The sequence below is a fragment of the Leptosomus discolor genome, chromosome Z (assembly GCF_034619465.1).
Source record: "Leptosomus discolor isolate bLepDis1 chromosome Z, bLepDis1.hap2, whole genome shotgun sequence".
In the NCBI taxonomy this organism is placed as follows: Eukaryota; Metazoa; Chordata; class Aves; order Leptosomiformes; family Leptosomidae; genus Leptosomus; species Leptosomus discolor.
In genome coordinates, this window is record NC_141419.1 from 23188738 (window position 1) to 23196187 (window position 7450).

Consider the following 7450-nt stretch of genomic DNA (forward strand, 5'->3'; position numbering starts at 1 on the left):
TCACGACACTGAGAATGGACCTGGGATGAGTTCCCAGTCTTTAAGGATGTCATCATGCAAACTGCATAGGGAGAAATAGTTCCCATATTTGACTGGGAGAAACTGCATATTCAGTAACAATTCCAGAAGCACAGATTCACCCTGTACAACACATCCTCCACATGTTGTTTTTTTCTGGATGTGGGTAACTATAATCCTCTGCCAGACTTTCATTCACGCACTCAGATCCACCCACCTTCAGTTTGTTACCACACGTCACACGGTGACCAAATGCACAGCATGTTTTTCAGAAAGTGTGTATCAACATTTCCAGCAAGAGGCACTTCACTGCAATTTCTTCGCCAAGTGATGCTGCATCTGGCCATGGCTGTGTTACAAAAGACAGAGCACCGTATTCATTTGCTAAGAAAAGACATGCGACTCTTCCTTATCAGATTTTGCCTTTAAAAGAAAAGGTGCTGCCAGTATAGGACGCTGTGCTGAAGCCATCCCCATCTGCTGCTCCCTGCTTGTCAAAAGCACAAAATCACACAATTCTTTCTGTGCAACTGCTATTTGAACAACTGTGGTAAATGTCCAGACTCTTCTCTCTCTTATTTGAACTCAGAGGCATCATGGACGCAGGCTTTGCCCCAATCCAAGCTCCTACAAGGCTTGACAAAAGATCTGTGACCTTTCTTGTGTGCCAGCCAAGAACTTATATCCATCAACCTGGTCCTCTTGCATAGCAGGATTTAGGCTGTCACATACAATATCTCAACTTCAGTTAAGCAAGAGAAGTTGGTACAAGGGCTAATGAAGACCAGCTGTGTTGTGGCAATGACACTGCCGTCCCCTCTGAGGCTGCAGTACCTCTCTGTGACAATGCACAGCTGTCACTGATGGCCAGACACAATGGGAAATGCTCCTTTGTCCCCATCCTTTAACTACTTGACACCAACATCAGTGTTGGGGGAAAGGAATAGGGACATGCAACCAGAGATTAAGTTCAGTGTGATAGTAGCTACTGCTATTGCCACTGCCAGTTATATCTAACAAAGAAAGAGTTAGCATAGGCAGCAGGAAAGACAGCAAGAGAGAAACAAGCCCAACCACAGCAGAGAAACAAAGGGAAGTGATGGATCCTGAAAGACATGGAGTTGGCCAGGGGTATGGGGAGATGCAGAGGTTGACCTTGACAGATGAAGGCACTTGGTGGGCTGGAAGTAGGTCTCACAGACCAAGGAGGATTGTGGTAGTGGAGAGGATAAGTGCTTGGTGATGTCCAGCTGAATGCCACTTGGTGCAGTTACCTAACCAGTGCATGCAACCCGCCTGCTCTGTTCCGAAACGGCATTGCTGCAATGCAAGCTGGCTCACTTAGACTTTCCCACCAAATGGCGGCACACTGCACATTTCCAGTGCTGCCTACACTAGGAGAGGTCAGAAACCCACACTGAACATCACTGCAAAAAGAGTGGATTGATTTCTTCTTAGTAAAAGTTCAGAGGGAGATGGAGAGACTTCCCTTGTTCGCTGCACATGCTGCAAAGCACAAGCTGGGGGATCTCAAACCGAGAACTAAGGACCAACCAAGGGTGCTTGAGGTCACTAGAAAGTCCCTTAGAACACAAACTACAATATACCTTGTGCCTTTCTCACCATCCTTGTTCTGGCAGTCTGAGTCTGCTGCCAGCCTACTTGCTTAGTAATGCTTTTTAAACCCTTGCTCCAGTATGGACACATTAATCTACAAGTATCCTCATCAACCACAGGGCACCAGCAGCAGCCAAGTGACTGTGCAACCAAAGAGTCAGTGATTAAATCTTGCTAGAATAATAACTTCTCAATTTATTAGCTGCTGTCCTGTAAGTTACCTTGTGAGCAGCCATTTTAGTACTAGACACAGAGCATGGAATAAGAAATCTATCCAGAAAATCCCTGACTGCTGTGGTCCAAGGCGTGAGTGCATTTCCCTAGTGGTACCCAGCACCATGAGATAGCAGGACCAGGCGCACAGAGAGTACCCATCACACAAGGCACACACAATGCAGGGTGGGAGGATAGAGCAGAAATGAACAGGTCCAGTAGATTTTGATCCTGTTGGAGCTAATTGGTAACCTGGGAGCCAGTGTGAGTGGCTTGTGCCTCTTACAGGATTTTCCAGGGGACAGCCTTCTCCCCCATCAGTGTGGCCATAAGGGTACAAAGCCCTGCAGTGCTACCAAGCATGGGAGGAGCTATACCACATACAAAACACTCGTAGCAAGCAAACCCTGACACCTGGATGAAGGGATAGTTCTAAACTGCCTCCCGAGGTGCCAAAAATTTTATTCTAGTGCTACACCTTAATTTTGATATCTTTATTCATCATAAGCATAGTAAAAAATTAAGTAACAACTGTAATTAAAAAAAAAGAGCAATTGTTGTTCAGAAGTGGATTACAAAGATCTGTTCCACTTTTTTTGCAGAGATATACATTCATTTCAAAAGTCTTTGAATTACAACCGGGACTCAATCAGAGAGCTTTTTCCTACATAAGTTTTTCTGTGCATTGAATATTGGTCCTAGAGTTCCGTATATAAAGAATTCGCAATGAATGAAAAAGCATGGAAAGTCTCCTGATTTTTAGTTGGATTCTTATCCAATCTTTGTATAGTTGTTCTTAAATACTGTGTGAAGTGTCTGATTTTATCTAAAGCTATTACTTTTTTCAAGTCAGTTAACAGGGATCATTGAACATCGCCAAGTTAGACTCTCCCAAACACTAGGAAAAATAAGTAAAACCTTAAAAAGAATAATACAGTCTGGGACTAATTCCCATGAGATTTTTTGGCATACAAGGCCTCTATTAGATTCAATGTGCTGATAATTCATAGGAATACGCCATGGACAATCTTCCTTTCATTTAATTACGGTCATTTAATTCATGATAGTTCAAATACAATTGAGTTGGGGCTACTAAAACATCCGCAGGAGGATTTCAGGTTTGAGGAAAGGCAACATGAATAGGATTCTGTGGCGCAGTGTCCTTTTGCTGATATGAATAATACCCTTACTTGGTACAAAGCGCAACATCTCCTGTGGTTTGGTCTTAAAACTTAGTCCCTGGCAATGGCAAGTGCAAAGACTGAAGTGACTCACTGTGTGCACCACAATGAGGCCACACTCCAGGCACATATCTGAAATTGTGCACCTTATTTACTCCCAGTGAGCTTGTTCTTTCAGCAAGAAACTTCTGTGGTTCACGGTGTCTGCATTTCCGGGGACAGAGGCTCATAAGAGCAGTATATTTACAATGTGCAAGTTACTGAAGTAAAGACCATTTCAAGAAACATTGAGGATGAGCTTGGGAGATTACCACCAAGTCAAAAGCAGGTGAGAAGTTCAATTATGCAATAAGGTCATTTTGGAATGAAAATTCTGTCTATAGCCAAAAAAAAGCCATTGCTGTGTGAGTTCCCACCTGTGCCCCTGTGTTGGCTAAAGATACAAATGCAGAATAATCTGTTTCCTTTGCACACGCCCTCCACTAAAAGGACAGGAATATACCCTGAATTTTTTTAATATTCATAAAACTCCTAGAGAGGTGAGCCATCTATTTCCAAAAGCGTCAAGCTCGAGCTGGTTGCAGACATTTTATGGGGAACACTTAGGCTTGGTCATGTCTTTGCCCTGTGTTGAGGATCACAGACCCTAAGAAATGTTGTTCTGTGATGTGAAATTACATACGGTCTGGTGAGCATTTTAAACACGCAGTCTTAAGACCCTCCAGTATTTCTAGAAACTAGCATCTGTCAATAGAATAACATTGGGTGTCCACAATACAAGGTTTAAATCATAACTATTAAGATAGTTGGTCTGGGGCCCTTTTGTCTCAGAATTTGTCATTATCATGAAATTTCACAAAGAAAGTCTCTTTTCCTATAACAATTTTTTGTCAGGGCGTGTTCTATTTAATTTCTTGCTTGATGATCCTGAATATTCTGGTATGAAACTGCAAGGAAATCCATCAGCAGGCTGTGACAGACAATGCTGTTCCTCACAGCTGAAAAGCCAGGGCATCAACAGCACACAAAACTGTAAGAAATTAACACAATTTGAGATGTATAACAGGAGAAAGAAAATCTTGACTGCTGGGGCACCAGTTCCTCCCAGTCTGCCATTATAATGACACACAGTAAAAACTGAAGAGTTGACTTGGGCTGGATGGGACTTTGTTTGGGTCCTAATCCTGCAGCATTCATCTGCGGTGTGCCTGGCAAAAGAAGACAATGACCTTTCTGATACTGGATATAATGCTGCTAAAAACCTTGTGCAAGTCCCCATTGGGATTTTTCATGAGATGCTTTCATGCCTCCACCTCTGATTTTCTTCACAAGGCATGATTCTGTCATGGACATAGATGGGGAAAAAGTCCATTCTTTCAAAAGCGGAGAATCTGGTTTGTTTCTATATTACTGTTTATTTTATGACAGTGTAACAAAGCCTGTAAATGTTGTTAAGCCAGAGTCAGTATTAGCAATGGAAATAATTACTACCGCTTTAACTGACATTATGTTGATGTTACTGTAGTGCTGTCTCATGAGTCATGACAGGATGGAAATTAATTTGTCACTGCTGTAGGTCTCTTTCTTTACTATAAAGCCAGTTTCTCCTCTTACATTCATCTGTTTGAGTGTCTGTAATAGAACCAATAAACCAAAAACATTCTTGAACATCCTTGTACATGCTGCCTTCTCCGTGTCCAAGGCATTTTCAGTGTCGTTTTGCTTAGGTAATGGAATAGTCATGTGAAAACTGGGGCCCTGGAGAAGGCACCTCTGAAACTCACGGAAAGGCTCTGGGCTCCTTCAGCCTTTGAAAAGGTATATTCTTATAGTCTTTGCAAAGTAATTTGCTTCTGAGGACTTTGTGGTACAGAAGTTGTGTCTCCACAAAAGTGGAACTCGTTTTTTATCAATTCACAGCAAAACCAACCGTCCTCTGCCCAAACTCACCTGCCAGCATGGCAGTGCATAGAGCCCGTATGGTCCCCTTGGCAGCCAGCAGCAGTTCTTCATTCCTTCACGTACTTTCCAGGATGCCACCTTCTTGTATTTCAAAGGCTTCTTGATGACAAAAATACAGTAAGACCACATAAAGAGTAAGCAAGAAGCAAGAAGATGCATACTCTACCTCTTGAGTGCAGGAGTTCCTTGCAACAGTTGGCACTGGAGCATAGAGCATATGGGGGAAGGCAGAGGGTGCTAGGCTGGTTCAGCCTGGAGAATAGAAGGGGAAGGGCAGACCTTATGTCCAGCCATTCTGTGGTGCACAAGAGGCAAGCGGATGTGATTTGCAAAAAGGGTCATTCTGATTTACCTATTAAGGAAAGTTTTTTCACCACGAGGGTGGTCAGTCACTGGAAGAGGGGCTTGGACATGTTGTGGGACCTCCAGCTTTGGAAATACTCAAATTTTGATTGCTTAAGGCACACAGCAACCTGCTCTAACAGGATATGCTTCATGCAGGGGGTTGGACAGCCACAGCTCCTTTCCCACCTCAGTCAATGAAATCTTCAGGAGGTTTGTTGGTTTGTTTCTTTGTCTGCAGAACTGGCTTCTAATCCGTGTTTAGTCTCTCTACCTTGGATTTAGCAAACTCACAATGATTCAAATGAAGTCATTGACCAGCTTTCGATATAAGGAGGTTTTATTCTAAAAATTCCAATAGAAGAAAACTGGTAGATTCCTAGGCAAAAATATTTGAAAACCAAATTCCTCTTCACTTTTCATTTGCCTGTTGAAACAGGATTTTTTTTTTAGTTGTGCATGCATTTTGCCATTATCTGTGGATATGTTCATCCCTTTCTGCAATACAGCCAGACTTCAGTAGCCTGTTCAGTCATTAGCTGGTGGCTTAAACTGCATTTCCCAGTGTGGATTATGACTGAGCCAGCTGCAAACTTAGCTGACTTCATCTGGTACTCTCCATATCTGATTCCAGACTCTGTCTAAAGAGTGAATAAGTAGGAGTGCTAGTGCTAAACTGTTTCTACTGAGGAGCTTTTTCTCATTTTTGGAATTCAAATAAGCCTTTCTCTGCTGTTAAGTGACTTTATTTTATATATTAAATTTAGCCTTTACTGAAACTTGAATTTGTTGTAAGTTGGAGAGCATATTTTCAGGGGTTTTGTGATGTTTTAATGTCTGACAGCAACGCAGTCAGAAAAGCTGGAAGAAATTAGACTTATGATGAAAAACAATCTTTTTTGAAAACAGACTCCAGCCGTAAGGTCTGAGGAAGCCTGAGGCTCTCATCCACATATGCAGGAAACCAGTTTTTTCCCTGGCAATGTCTACTTCCTGTGACTGATGATGAGTCATAGCCAATAGCTTTCCTGCCTTGTACTTCAAAGGTAAGACCCGAGTCCACAGCACACCTCCATCTGCTCCCTTCACCCAGGCTGGTGCACTGCTCCATTGCCCGAGCATCTTTGGGAAGATAATAGCACACTTTCAGCACCACGCTATATTCTCCCAGCAGCTTGCAGATACGGCATATGCATCCACACATGAAAAGACCTGTGGACACAGAAAATGTCAGACCTCTTCATTGCTTTAAACATGTAGTTTAACACTTAAATGTTTCATTATCCCATGATGCACTTTGACAATACACAGAGGAAATAATAGCAAGCTTTCCATCTGCAAGCTCCATTTTTCGTGTGAAATTACATCGCTTGAAACCAGATCCTATTGTGAAACTCCTTCCAAAGGGCTTTCTGTGAGCCTGATGCATATTCCATAAGTTCTGAAACAGTACAATGCCCCCCTCATGACATAGGTAAACTACACCATTTTCCTCATTTCACCATGGGTGTCTGGTTTTTAGCACTGCAGCAATACAGATGCGTATTTAAGACTTGAGAAAAAAACAGAATATTGATAGTCAGAATGGTATATTGCTCAACAGCAAAGCTCTCTCTTGCATCAGGCAGAGCAGACTTATCAGAGAAGGGGAACACAGACTAGAACATGCCACCTTGGGCTCTCACCTTTGGAGTTAGAAGAGGTTTGTGTGACTACTTCTATCCCAGTAACAGTTTCATTTAATTCAGCTCTACTGAAAGATGTTTGGACCTGGGGCTTTGTTCCCAAAACCACACAGTTTCTCTAACAACTGCCTCAGTAAAGCACGACCACAATGTCAGTGTGTTATCCACAGCTTTCACAGCACCCACAAGTTAAGACTTGGAATGCTTTTTCTCAGATTGACTGAACAAGATGCCAAACAGTTGGTAGCAAACTTGAAAAGACATCATATCCTGGCTGTTTCCTATCTCTTCCTCCATCTCTCAGACCTTCAATCTCTTGATCCATGACTTTCACAGCATACACCCACATGTCTTTTCCTAAATGAATGGATCTTATCATTTGGCAAAACAACACATAAGTGGAGGAAAGCTACAAATTTATTTCAGTAGATG